This window comes from Delphinus delphis, chromosome 3 (assembly GCF_949987515.2).
Source record: "Delphinus delphis chromosome 3, mDelDel1.2, whole genome shotgun sequence".
NCBI classification, from domain to species: domain Eukaryota; kingdom Metazoa; phylum Chordata; class Mammalia; order Artiodactyla; family Delphinidae; genus Delphinus; species Delphinus delphis.
Genome location: NC_082685.1, coordinates 85,277,097 through 85,292,656, shown reverse-complemented (window position 1 = coordinate 85,292,656; position 15,560 = coordinate 85,277,097). Strand labels below are relative to the sequence as shown.

Below are 15,560 nucleotides of genomic sequence, written 5' to 3'. Positions count from 1 at the left end.
GAGCCTGTGCTCCGCAACGGGAGAGGCCACAACAGTGACAGGCCCGTGTACCACAAAAAAAAAAAAAAAGAGTCATGTACAACAATGTTCATTGCAGCTCTATCTGCAATAGCCAGGACATAGAAGCAACCTAAGTGTACATCAACTGATGAATGGATAAAGAAGATGTTGCACATCTTCAATATAAAATGGAATATTACTCAGCCATAAAAAGAAACGAAACTGAGTTATTTGTAGTGAGGTAGGTGGACCTAGAGTCTGTCATACAGAGTGAAGTAAGTCAGGAAGAGAAAAACAAATACCGTATGCTAACACATATGTATGGAATCTAAAAAAAACAAAAATGCTTTTGAAGAACCTAGGGGCAGGGCAGGAATAAAGACGCAGACATAGAGAATGGACTTGAGGACACGGGGAGGGGGAAGGGTAAGCTGGGACGAAATGAGAGAGAGAGAGGCATGGACATATATACACTACCAAATGTAAAATAGATAGCTAGTGGGAAGCAGCCACATAGCACAGGGAGATCAGCTCAGTGCTCTGTGACCACCTAGAGGGGTGGGATAGGGAGGGTGGGAGGGAGACGCAAGAGGGAGGAGATATGGGGATATATGTATATGTATAGCTGATTCACTTTGTTATAAAGCAGAAACTAACACACCATTGTAAAGCAATTATACTCCAATAAAGATGTTAAAAAAAATCTACTCATGAAGTTCCCTTAAAATGTGCACCTAATTTTTATTATCATAAATGGGAGGTACACGCATACAGCAGGAAAAAACCAGAAATAACCTCTAGGGAAAAATATCTAAAATTAGAAAATCAACATTATGGGATTTAAGCTATATGCCAACTTGTATTCATATAAGAACAAGACCTCTGAGTACCATATACTCAAAGTCAGCGAGGCAGATGCAAGTGACTCTCAATAGTGTCTAGCGCATTATCTGTCGGCAAAAGGCTTTAGAGAAAATGCCCATGAGGAGCTACCCAGACATCACTGCTCCAGCTTCTTCCCACAGCGTGCTCATTCCTACAGCCTTTGAGAAGAGCATGTGCAAGGAAACAGCAAGCTCCCACAATTACCCCTGCTTATTGGTGGGCTATCACATCCATTAGCCTAACATTTAGTTCACTAGAGCGCCTGCTTCTCATACTGCTAACACATGACCTTAATCTGGGCTGTGGGATGCAAGCATTATTATTTCTCATCTTCTAGTCTGATTTTTACTCTTTTGCTGTATATAAGGGTTCCTACTTCATGCTGGATCTTTTAGGAAACGGATATTTTTGTTGTGGCACTGCTTGCTATGTGTATATGCTTGGTTGAGTTTTTTGCCTTTTTCTTTTTTTATTGCCACCACATAGTTTTGGCAAAACCTTCCATAGGAAAGTCAAAATTCTGTAGGAATTACTCAAATATCTCTATTTTTATTACAGCTTTCTCCTGGGAGAAATGCATTAGTCTGTTAATTTCTCTCAACCTCACATTTTTTTTCCCCCTCAGCACAGGCAAAGCTCCAAAAAGTAACATCAAGCACTCAAAGTAATTGAAGGAGGCTACCTAAAGATCAGCAAATCATGTGTGTAGGCCAATTCCTAAAGACAAATCTTAAAATAAACATCACTGTGGGCACTGAAACATATTCAGCTACTATGTTTACATTTCCATTGATAACTTTGATGTAAACAAATTATATTCTGGTGTTTTTGTACTATTGAATGTTTCATAAAGACATAGCGCTGAATCTTCTCCTTGGAGCTTACTTTCTAGAATGGAAGAAAAAACAGCAGTCTGAGTGAAAGCAAACCCTAGTTTCATCCTATTTCAGCACACCTCAAACTGTCGTCTCATTGTCACCTTTTATTCGCTGATGCGCCCTATTCCTGTGTCTCTTCTACATACCAATAAGGAAAAATAAATCACTGCAAAACATACGACTTCCTAGATTCTGCTATTGGGTAAAGGGGAAGCAAAACCAAGAATCTACCCTTTGAAATGCTCAGTCAAAATCAGTATCTTCACATACAAAACATTATCGCATCATTCTTAAAAGAAGGCACTCACAAAATGAATTGAAATTCCTGGGTACCTTGGGCTGTGAGTTCCTCTCTTGAGTTCCAACGACAGAGCACCTACCAACTAGTATTCTTTGGAAACTATATTAAAGCGTGCACTAAGTTTGAGTCAGTGACTGTCAACTTATTTGTGGTAAAGAATCTCTTCACACTCCTGATGTTGACATTACTAAACTGCCTTGACAAAGTAAGATAAACATTGGATTTGCTTATGCTTACTTTAGTCTACAGATTTAAAGTTTTGGCTAACTTCACCAAGTAAGTCCTACAAAAATTCATCTTCAGCACTGCACATTTCAGGTCATCTAGAGGTTAAGTTAAGCTGATAAGGAGAAAGGTATTTATATTCCTGAAATAAATACATATTAATCACAACAATTTCCTTAGATATGAGATATATCAGAAAGGGGCCAAAGTGATGCAGAAAAACTTAATTTTGGTCGCATTCATGCTAATTTCTGGGTCTTTGGCATTGGTATATTTCTTAACTCCGCTAGGCCTCAGTTTCTTCACATGTAAAATAAGAAGGATGGCCCAGATAAACTCTTTACTTGTTTAAAAATTTTAAACTCCAAAACTTAAGTAAATTTATCTGAGTTTTAGAGAACAAACATAATTACAGGTACTTAAGCCCTAGAATTACAACAATATGCAATGGTACTGAAAACATTTCACTCTGGCTCCAAATGTGATTCAACTCTAATAAGAGTGCCACCCAGCTAGTAAGCAAATACCTGTACATTGAAAATATTTTTAGAGCAAGCATAAACAGTTTGACAGTCATTTGTATCATTCTCACGGGAAAATAACTTCTCCAATCTCATCTTTCTAGTCTATGTAGCAGTGCCAATTTATAGGCATATAAAATTCGAAACCTCTTCTGTGCATCAATTATAACTTACACAGCTCCCTGAGCAGCATTTAAAAAGCAAAGAAGTGCAAACAATATTCTGCTTGCTGACATAGTAAAAAATTTAGCTAACGTAGCTTTAGAACTTCACAATTTAACTGCAATCAAATATCCCCTTTTCGAGACAGGAAAGCGACTAGGGCAATTATCCTAAGTGTAAAACTCCATCCCTGAAATTATCTAACTCATTACCCAAGGAAAAGGGATGTAGGTTGGAAAACTGGCCAATGATATTTTCCTTGTTATCAATGTACAAGAAGCTATAAAATCCTACATTTTATTTTTTTTAAAGTAATGCATTTAAAATCACATACATATCTAAGTGACACAAAGAAAAAATGTAATGCAACATAAAGAATATTAAATATTAAAACCTTTCCTATTTGTACTATAAAGATAACAAGATTAATGTACATAAAAATAAAGAACTTGAAAATTTTGTGAAAGTTCCAGAAAAATCAATAAAAGTAGGTCAGGAACAAAACTGAACAAAATGAGAAAGACTTAAACATCTATTAGAATTTAAGTTAGACAGAAATAAGAACTTCCTGAAATGAGATACTCAGAATTTATATCTATGTCTCTGAGTAACTAATTATTAGAGTCTTTGGGAGGGGAGTAGGTAATGGAATTTTATGAAGCCTTTTTTAAAATGGCAGACAGTTTTGTGTTTTTGGTTTTTTTTTTGCGGTATGTGGTCCTCTCACTGCTGTGGCCTCTCCCGTTGTGGAGCACAGGCTCCAGACGCGCAGGCTCAGTGGCCATGGCTCACGGGCCCAGCCGCTCCGCGCCATGTGGGATCTTCCCGGACCAGGGCACGAACAGGTGTCCCCTGCATCGGCAGGCAGACTCTCAACCACTGCGCCACCAGGGAAGCCCTAAATGGCAGACAGTTTTGATCAACGGTGATGGCTTTGGTTGGCTATGTCAAAGGATATTCTGGCTGATATTTGCATATAATTTTCATTGTGTTACCAGAACTATGTTACAGTTTGTGCATGGGAGAGAGGGGATCCTTTTTAAGCTGGATGAGTTTATGGTATTATCATTCAAATATTATCCAAACCCCAGGAAGATCTAGAAACCTTTCCTTAGTCCATATATGTTCTTCCATTTTCCTGAGAAATGTAACCAAGTGAAACACAACACCTGTATAAGCTCACAGTCCAAAGAGCCCAAAATAGTCAACAAAAATTCTAAAAACCCACAAGTGTAAAATTCCTATTTGGTAACTCCTTAATTTTAGATTGCTCTGATGGAATGGGGCTTTTGAGAATTTTCTCTACAGCGATCATGTGCAGTTACGAGAGGTGCAGAGGTAAGTAGTTTCTGGTCAGCTGTAGACCAGAGATAGTCCTAGAGAACCCGGCTAATAGCATATAGCTTAACCAAAATAGAGAGTATAATTTAGCCTCTAATTTGATCAGTTTAAAAATCAGGCAGAAAAAAAAAAAAACTTGGGCCTTAGGTTAGAACCTGGCATATGAGATATCAGCCCAAGGGCATATTTTCTTAAAACTATTTTGGAGGTTTTGTAGGTAAAACTAGATTAGGGTCACTCACTTCTCTCTCTTTTCATTTAAGATTCAGTTTCTTTTGTTAAACCACTAAGCATTTTTTAAAAATTTGTCTGCTAAAGTAACAAACCTGAAAATTCCATCCAATTCAAGTCAGACTATTTTTACTTCAGATTAAAAATGATTTTATTAACATTCTAGACAGCTAAGACCCTGGGAGAAACTGCCAGTTTGTATTTTTACCATAGTCATAGTTTTATTTCATTTATATGTGAATATATCATTAATTCTCAGAGCAAATATAGAGCATGGGTCAGCTGAGGGCCTATTTTCTAAAAGAAGGGTCAGATGAAAAAGCTTACTGTCTTTAAAGCTATTAAGGCACAACATTTTAGATAACCAGGTTTAGTCTATTCTTTAGCTCACTGAGAGACACATTTAGGGAAAAAAAAATCTCAGTGGTCACCGAAGACAATATTACAAACATCACACAGATTCCATTTAAAGTCACCAGAAGCCTTTGGGTGTCTACAATCTTCAAATCAATACAATTTAGTCCTGTCTTTGTGTCTCTGTATTATGCTTTATTGTTGTTACTTGGCTTGTGCCAATAGGAATACGGAGAAAGATATAAACATAAAATTTAAGAAGTCATTTTTGGTTAAGAAAGTAATTATAAATTTGGAAGAGTCAGACATTTATGTCTTTGTATAAGTGGCTTTTGAATTGTCTGTCATCCTCACTATAGCACAAATTGAAGCTACGGTGAGTCCACGGTGATAAATTCTGATGCTCAGCTACTATGAGGACTAATACCAAACAGCTGCCATTGTCCTGTCCAAAACATAAAATGAAGAAAAACAGTATAGAAAAGCTGTGCAAGCTCAAGAGGGTTGTTCATCTTGATTCCCTTTTCAAAACTGCCATCAATGCTTGTTCGACTCATGTAAGTAAAATGCAGAGTCAGCATAACTAAAGGACTTTGGGTTTCAAAGGTTATTGACACAGAATGCTTGGAGAAAGGGAGGTGCTTAGCCTTAGGAAGATGATGAGGAAAGAGGTGCTTAGAAACATAAGAAACTAGAAAGGAGAAAATTCTGCAGCAGGCCATTGTTTCAAAAACAACAACAACAAAAAAGCCCCCCCAAAATTTTGTTTAATAGATTTTTAAAATTCTGTTTCAAAAAACTATGTGTAGGGCTTCCCTGGTGGCTCAGTGGTTGAGAGTCTGCCTGCCGAGGCAGGGGACACAGGTTCGTGCCCCGGTCCGGGAAGATCCCACATGCCGCGGAGCGGCTGGGCCCATGAGCCGTGGCCGTTGAGCCTGTGCGTCCAGAGCCTGTGCTCCGCAACGGGAGAGGCCACAACAGTGAGAGGCCCGCGTAAAAAAATTAAAAAGGCATGGATTAAAAATTGATTTTTAAATATGCTATGTATAAAATCATCCAAACATTGAAAAATGATTTGAATAATAAGCCCAATTGAGATTTTTAAATCAGAATTACAAGTTTTCATGAAACAATATTTTTTCTGCTTTCTCTACTTATTCATTATTAAGAATTTCTCCATAACCCTCCATTAAGCAGAAAATCTAATCATCATCCAGTCATAATTTTTTGCTTTCCCTGGATTTTGTCTATTATTGGTGGGGGGGGGGGGAAACAACGTTTTATGCTTTTCATTTCCAGTGTAGTGTTCTCTAATATTAACAGTCAGTTGTGTTACTGAGGGTTCTTTAGTCAACTAGCCTGTGCCAGCTTCAGTGCTAAAAATACTATTACAATTAGAAAGAAAGCCATGAAATAAATGAAAAGTGAAAGAGTTAATATACCAACAATAATTTATCACCTTATTATAACTTGCCCCGTGGCACACAGAAACTCTGTGATAAAAACAATAACTAAGAAAGCTTCCCTTAACACAACACTTCTGATGGCTTGTCATGATAGCTGATTAAAATACCAAAATCAACAAGAGTCTATAAAACACAGTTAAAAATTATGTGAAGATCCATAGCACAGTTTTTTTCAAGCACTTTTAAATTTTAATGAGATATAGATCGCGCAACACTAGCTAAAGAAAGTAACGGGGATACACTGGGGAGTACAGCTTCCAGTGTACACTTCTGCAGATAATGCCAACTGTAAGGAAAATAAACTTCAATATTATATATAATTTCAGCAGAAACATCTGGATATTTAAATATTTGTACTATAAAAACAAGTACAACCAAGTTCAATTATTACATTTATGTTCATGGTATTATAGAAATTCATTTCCCCATCTAGCTATTTAAATGAAATTTTCTGGTTGATGTGATTTTTTAAGTAGAAGTGATACCAACTGCTACTGAGAATTGCATTCTCAGAGAATTGCATCACACAGATTGACTTAAAAATGTACTCCAGTCTTGATTATTGTTAGCAGAAAATCTGAATTTAAGTATTTTCTTTGAACTGTAAGCAATCAATCTACCTATATTGCATCCTGACGGGGCACATGAGTTAAGAAAGAGAAAAGCAAAAGAAAGGGTCTTTTAGCACTGTCTTTTCACAAAGTACGGTTTTACCAATTTGTACTGTGGTTGTATAGGCTGTCAGCTATTATGAAATCAATGCAATGTATTCACTGGTTGTCAGTCACAGGATGACAGTATTGTAAATTAAGGGGATGCATCTTCAAGCAGAGTTCCATACACATATTTCTAAGGAATCCATTTGCAGTCTGATTTATGCTCTTAAAATAGACAACCTACCACTATCTGTTGAAAAGTCTCACAGGTATGAAACTGTCTAATTGAATATCATTTTCCTTTATAATCAAAGTAGGCTCCCATTTAGCTTCAATCACTTTGCAGTTTTAACCTTAATATTTTCTATACAGTGAAAAGGAGTCAAAAGACTTCACGAACAGTTTTGAATAACATTACTTATTTAAATATGTATCTACTGAGATGAAAATTACTGAATAAAAATATGTCACAGTAGTTGCATAACTCCTGAGAATATATTAATATCATTCCTTAAAGCAGTAATTCATTACCATGATAGATTGCTAAAATCTATTCTAAAACCTAATTAGAACAAAGATTTTTCAAAATAAATGAAAATAATTATTGGCAGGCACACTAAGTTCTCTTAAATTTAAAATAATATTAAGTTACCATTTTTTGGATAGGTTTTAAAAGACACTGTTGCATAGTCTTTTATCTAAATAAATGATGTCTTTTAATCACATATGCTTAATAATCTATAAAAATGACCAGGCCATGTAAGAATTGATAAACATTCTGATAAGTCTCTGTAAACAATTCTGTTCTTCATAATTTTTTTATTTAAATAGTAACATATTAACAGGAGAAAAAGTTGTTTTAAAGGAAGGATATTTATAAACAAACTTTTTATTTTTCATGTTCCCTTCCAGATTTTGTCATACATTATTATATAACCATGAACATATAATAAATATAATTGACTTTTAATATATAATTTTTATTGTAAGTGAGAAAAGAAACATTAAAAAGGTTTTGTGAAGTCAAAACTGAGACTTAGAATAGGAAAGAAATGAAAGGAAGAAAAATTTCTTGCTCTCATATACACGTGAAATTGCCATTCTAACGTAAGAATCACAAAACTTAAAATTAGCAGAAAAATCATATATCTTAGTAATCAAAAAGCTGTAGTTGGGAGTGAAAAGAAAAAAGATATTCATAAGTATTTGGATACAGTCATATAATTTGGGGAGATGCCTTTAAAACTACAATGAAATTGCCAAGTGTCAATGTCATTATTAGGCCCATGGATAGGATGTCAAGGGTTGTTATTACATGTGGATTCAATTTATGTGGATGAAGTAAAAAAAAAACACTATCTGTTCAAGATTTTACTCTAGGTTTTTCTAGGTAAAAACCTAGGAAAAGTTCACTTGTAAAGACTGCTTTTCTTCATGCTGAAAATTTCTTAAACCAATTATTTTCTATTGCTCCCTTACAGGCACATTTATCAACTTCAGTGCTAAACAAAATCTGCTTCAATACCGCACTGTATTTTTTTTTTAAACTTCATATAGACTATCAGTTGTGTTCCAACTACATAATAAGACTTATGTGCTCAAAGACGGCCACAACCACGTTAGCCAGGTGTGCTGAGAGTAGGACAGCTCTTACACATTGAATTAATAGCCCCATATTGCTGTGACCGAACCTGAAAGACTGAGTTTAAAGTTACAGTCCTCATTTTTAATATATTTCTCATTTAGATTTTGTTTCTGAAAAATAAAGGTAGAATAAGTAATATTTTTCATTACTCCAGGTTTTTCAAGTCTTTCTAAACCTTCAAATTTTAGCAAAACAGCAAAACTCAAGAGATACTATCCACATAAATCTCTATGCAGTTCTTGACTCTGATACTGAAATAAATAACATATTTCAAACAGGAATAGGAACAACTTTAAAGGTTCAGATCTACTCCTGTTTTATGTCTATTCTGACATAAACTTCTTGGTTCAAGGTACTTCTGACAATAGTAAATTATTACTTCCTGGTTACATTAAAAGATTTCCTTGAGTATCTAATGAATCTTAAATAATAAATGTGTTTCCTTGACTATTCGCCACTGGAAGTTCTGAATTCTATTATAAATAAGTCCATGACTGGTAATAATATTTTGCTTTAAGACTGATTTGTGAAAGATCTGCAAGCAGCCCAAAAGTTCAGGTATCAAAAATCACAAATGAAGAGACCCCCAGAGTCTTCATTAATAGGATGACTATAAATGATTTAAAATTGTGGTGAGGCAGATGCTTCTATGGAGAGACAAACTACATGAGCATTATTGGTTTTAATAATGAGAATACACACCTTTGAAGGAAAATCCTAATAAAACATTCCATTAGGGGAAAAAAGTGGGGGGGAGGGGATATCCTCCTTACAAGTTAATCACCACTGTGAGTTCCCTTATATTCTCAGAGCAGCAAGAGACCACATTTTCATCAAAACATAAATCGTTACTACAGAGGGAATTCAGAACACTGACTGGTTAGTAAAAAAGAAATAATATTATAGTATTTATTATAATTATGAATGCTAATTATTATATAGCTATCATAATTATGGTTCCATTAAACCTTTAATTTTCTCTTATAATATCTAAAATTATCTGAATAAATGTCAAGGCTGAATTTTAGGAATTTTTTTCACGAAATCACTTTAGTTATTTAGAGTAAAATTATTTTATGTTAACTTTGACTGAAGGAAGTCCCTTTTAAGAAATGCAAAAGTGTAAACAGTTTACACACAGCTTTGACAATTCAAAATTGTCCCTTACATATAGTTAGCAATGACCACAGGAGACTGAAATCTGTGTACTGTTATTAACGTTAAATACAAAACAGTTCTAAACCCTAATTAGTTAATACACTAACGAATAAACTTTTCTTGCTTCATATAATATGTTGTGTTTATAACAAATATTCAAAAGTTATATAAATAATATTTTCTCTTTAAGAATTGCTTTAGAGGGACTTCATTTTCTAACTGATTTGATTTGCAAGTTTAAAAAGCTTACATTTCAGTAGCCTTTCATTCAAGTAAACAGTGATCTACAAAATATCTTTACCTTCATTACTACTTCCTTTTAACAAACACTTTAACTATTTAACAATGATGTTCTTACAGTACAAAAAGTAATATGATTTCCCAGGCCAGCCTGTATAAACATCACCAAAAAACATTTATGTTTACGCTGCTGGACGTCATACATACTCTGTAACTCCAAATATGTATAGAACATCTCCATTTGGATGTCCTAGATTAGTTTACCTTAAACTCAGCACATAAACATGGAACCAAAAGAAAGGAATATTATATGCATAAAAATGTTGCCTGCAGTATTGGTAGTGGTGGGAAAAATCAGAAATAACTTTAATAAATTTTCCCTTCAAAGAGGGAAATGTAAATGATTAAGTAAACTGTGGTAAATATCCACTCAGAGGCACACTTGGCAGCAAGCTAGTAATGAATATGATCACTCTGAAGATTCCAGAGGAATACGGAGGCAAACAGTGGTAAACTGTACAAGCACTATGATTACAATTTAAAAGGCACTATTAATAAAGAGTTGGCGGAAAAAACATTAAAAATTCTGAAATTATTAAACTTCAAACTTCTCCCATAAACTATCTCCTCTCTGAAGTATCCTCTTTCTGTCTGTCCATGTCTAAAAATTTTTATATTAAATCTGGTTCATAGATATAAATAAATTTAAAAATCTGGTTCTTTCTTTGAGAGGAGACCAACTAGTACTATATCTTGGGAAAGTGGAGACCACTGAGATTTTACTACACTATATTTTAATATTTACTAATTGTTCATTTTAAATTCTATATGCCAAGTTAGTCTTATTTACTAATAGCAATAATAAGCTATTTGAAATTATGAGAAATCTAAAATTTCTATTTTATTTTCTCCATTCATTCATTCTTCCACACATTCATTCAGAGCACAAAGGAACAGCCCATTCTGGAGAACGAATTTTAAGTTCCCTGATAGCAACACTGAATTCCCAGTGCCAACCCCAGTGTCAGGATTCCAGACAGCATGTAGAGGAAAGAAAGAAATGGAGGGGTGAGGGGAAAGGAAGGAAAAGGGTGTGGTCTGTACACAGCAAATGAAAATGAGGGAAAGAAAAGGAAGAGGAAGAGAAGAAAGAAGAGAGTGAAAAAATGCTTAAATTTTAGAGTCAAACATCTCAGCTTGAATTCTGTCTATTCTTACTAGTAGAAAATCTTGAATGCTTTTAAATCTTTATGTTCCCTTTTCCTCATCAGTTAAATTGAGAGTCAGATGAGCTGGCATCTGTAAAAGGTTTAGTAGAAGTCCAACACATAGTAGGTACTCAGTACATACTGGCTGCCCTGTTAATGCCTCAATATACTTTGAAGAATATATAGTTTAAAATCATTTCTAATGTCCTAATACTACAAAGCACTGCCAGTAAAGTAAGGCTGAACACTGGCTGCCCTTATTAGCTGTTTTGAAGATATATAACCATTATTTAGAAAAGTCCAAAGATCTAACTTCATTTTTTCCAAAAATGGCAAAAAAACAATAAATAGCAATTCTTAAGTCCAATGGCAAACAACTCTAGTATTTGTTACATGACCATAATAGACCACCAAGGGAAATTATATGGAAGGACAAAAAACCCTTGTATTTCATCTCAAAATCAGAGTTGGAAGCAAATATATGAATAAATATGTGATAATAAATATACAAAATACATCAGGAGAGCCAAAGAGAGAATCCTTTTTTTCTGTTTTAAGAAATCATTTTATGGTGAAAATAACTCCCTCTTAAATTTGTCTTATTTTTTATTTTATAATTTAATATATCAGGTTTTCTTAAACTGGGGCATACTTGTTGTCTACCCATATATTTAAAAAGAACAGATAGATGTAATTTCAGAAAATGACAAATAAAAACGCAACTAATTTTTCCCTCAAACCACACAACTGAACCACAACCACTCTTTCTAAGATAATAGCAGAGTTTTCTTTCCAAGGAGTGCCTGGCACAGTGCAGTGAAGAAAAGAAAAGCACAATTTTATCCTTAGAGGCACCAAAGGAGACTAACATTGTGACAAAAGTAAATACTGGAAGTTCTCCATGAAGGAGCAGACTTTAAGATCATACATATATGTAAAATGTGTACTGTACTGATGTATCCACTGATTTCCAATCCTAATTCCGACAGCCTCCTGGCTCCTGAAGTCACCCATAGGTTGGCAGCTTCTTCTGTAGAAATTCTCAGATCATGATTCCTTACCCTCCACTTCTGCTACGCCTTAAGCCTCCACTGCACTTCCTTTTCTTTCTCTTCCTTGTTGACAAAGAGCTGCTATGAATTTAGAAACATGTTTCATAAATTTATATATATATATATATTTTAAAGAAGATGTTGGGGGTAGGAGTTTATTAATTAATTTATTTTTGCTGTGTTGGGTCTTCGTTTCTGTGCGAGGGCTTTCTTTAGTTGTGGCAAGCGGGAGCCACTCTTCATCGCGGAGCGCGGGCCTCTCACTATCGTGGCCTCTCTTGTGGAGCACAGGCTCCAGACGCGCAGGCTCAGTAGTTGTGGCTCACGGGCCCAGCCGCTTCACGGCATGTGGGATCCTCCCAGACCAGGGCTCGAACCCGTGTCCCCTGCATTAGCAGGCAGATTCTCAACCACTGCGCCCCAAGGAAGCCCCCATAAATTTATATTTTAATAATCACAGCATTATCTAAATACATTTTTTTTTTTTTTTTTTTTTTTTTGCAATACGCGGGCCTCTCACTGTTGCGGCCTCTCCCGCCGCGGAGCACAGGCTCCGGACGCGCAGGCTCAGCGGCCATGGCTCACGGGCCCAGCCGCTCCGCGGCATGTGGGATCCTCCCGGACCTGGGCACGAACCCGTGTCCCCTGCGTCGGCAGGTGGACTCTCAACCACTGCGCCACCAGGGAAGCCCTCTAAATACATTTTTGTTATTATATGTTTAGATAGAAAGTATTACTGCTATCTATTATGGTCCAAAATAATTCTTTGTAATCAAAAACTTACAGACTTAAAAAGATTAGCAACCACCTAATATATTCCATATATTTGGTGGCAGCTTCAGAATTTCATTAGAGAAGGGGTTTGGGATGTCAATCAGATGGGAGGAGGTCGTCTATGGAAATCATCTTACCAGTGTGTTTATATAATTGGCCCATAGTGTTTACATGCTATCTGTTCATTTAGCATAGATTTGGAGGGAGAAAGCTGGTGGTGGTTCTAAGGGGAGCTAAGACCCCCCACAAACCACTCCTTGATACAGCTCCTTCATGTTTCAAGAGGATGGTTTCAATGAGGAGTAGAAGCAAAGGTAGGAGTCAAGAGAATACTTACTCACAACGTGCTATTTTTGTTCCTGGTAATTTTACCCTGACATTCAAAAGGGTAAGAATTACGCAAGGATCTGGATCTTGGTGAGAAAAGGGACTTGGCTAACTTCACGCATCCTTGAGATTCAAACCATGTTTGCAAGAGATTCAGTCCTCTGCTAACGCCTTAAGCACTCATCAGCAGTGAAGTGAACAAATCTAGATGTTTCTACCGTTTGGCCTCCTTCACAATTCTTTACACTCTTAAAAATTTCTTTTTGACTAAACAGCATGGAACTTTGGCTACATGTGGAATTTTGAGAAAACCAGAGACGGGAAGGGAGTAAAAAGGTCTTTATTTTAAAAGGTAACATTTGCATTTGGCATTTCCTTTTCTTCTCAATTTTTGATTTGGGGTTTTGGGGTTTGGGGGTTCAGGGGTAGAAAAATAAGACAGTTATTTCCTCTCTAATCAATCATTCTAATCTCTATAATAAGTTGAACATCTCTGATCTCTCAGAAAAAGAAACATTTTAGATGAATATTTTAGGGAGCAGCAGGATGGAGGCAAAGGAAATTCTGAAATATTCACCTCTTCCTCTCACACCATCCAGCTGTCAGTGTCTCCAATACAGTTAGTACTTCGCAGACATAGCAAAGATAAGGGGTATTTCAATCATGGATGAGCAACAACAGTTGCTATTTCCAAATACGGGAGAAAAAAGTAAGATTCCTTTTGAAGATAACATTCTGTTTTCATCTCTAAATGTGCACATGTATATATGTGTGCTGTGTTCAGTAAAAGAAAAATATTGCAGCTAAGTTAAATCTCTTAGATTTGGAAATGGAAAGACCCTCTTTTATCTATTTATGAGCTTAACTGCAGAACTAATTCAAATTACTACCGGTTGATGTTTCTTGAATCATTCATTTCCTCTGAATAAGTTTCATTCATTCTCACAAAAAGGAAAATGGACTTTTAAGCTTGCTAAATGTAAGAAAAAAGTATTCATATATCAGATCCAAAACCACTAAGTTGCAGTGATAGCAAGTTTCAGTAACATGTTTCTTGGTATGCTGTAATCAAGTTTAAACAATGGTATTTCTTGTCCTAAAGTGGGCTGTGGATATAAGAACTAGCTTTTCTTGCCCAGGCAGGCAATATGGAATGAAGGACTATGGTCAAAGAAGTAGGTACAAGAACTGCTATAGCCAATCTACACAAACACACACACACACAATGTAGTATTTAATAGTACTGTGCTTACAACAAAAAATTTATCTACTAATACATAAAACTGATCCCTCAGAAGAAAAGTTTATAATGATACTAAATTTGCACTGTGAAAAGAGCCCAAGCTAGTGAAAACTTAGAGGACTTGGTAATCCCAGAAGTTTCTGTGAGTGGTTATTAGAAGTGTGGTCCAAACTCAGAGGGAACGTTCATGTTTCTATATTAGTCTGAAAAAAGTTATTTTGATCATTCCACTTTTTCTTAATATAGCACAAAAATAAAATTTAATGAATCTAAGATTGTTATGGTATTTTGAAATCAGGTTTTAACTTATTATTTTAAAACTATAACTTAAAATTATATATACATATACATATATAAAGAAAAGGTCACATTTACTTTAAATTCCAAGAAACTCACTTTGATGATCAGATAACATCACCCATCTTTCAAACAAAAAATAATAAAGATTAAAAACTATAGTCATCAGAAATTCCATATTAACCTGTAGTATTATAGAAGTTGTCGTTAACTGAAATTCTCTATGAACTAAATACATCTCCTCTATGATGAAAATCATATTAAATCATGAAATATGGAAAAATCTTGAAATGTCTGTCATTTTTAAAGAAGGATAATGACACTCAGTGTCATTTCTTATAAGTGTAATTTATCTCATTCTAACTCTATGGAAATTGGTTATCTGCACCACATGATATACAGCACGTGCTGCCTCCCTAAGGCTGCTTTTTGTGACAGGAGGGTACGAGGATTGGCCACTGCTCTCTTTTTTGCGTTACTGAGAAAAGCCTCCTCCCTGCACTTTGCCTCCACATCAGGACATGTGGCTCCTAATCTCCCTATCACCCACATTCACAAAATCAGGAACATCACCATAACCTCTGTGTTTTAAAAAA

The 15,560-nt window shown here is 35.4% G+C and overlaps 1 protein-coding gene across 5 annotated transcripts in view; it reads right to left on the bottom strand.

Moving 5' to 3' along the window:
* FBXL17 (F-box and leucine rich repeat protein 17) overlaps positions 1-15,560 on the bottom strand; it is a 471,962-nt gene that overhangs the window by 238,357 nt on the left and 218,045 nt on the right. The window lies entirely within an intron of this gene.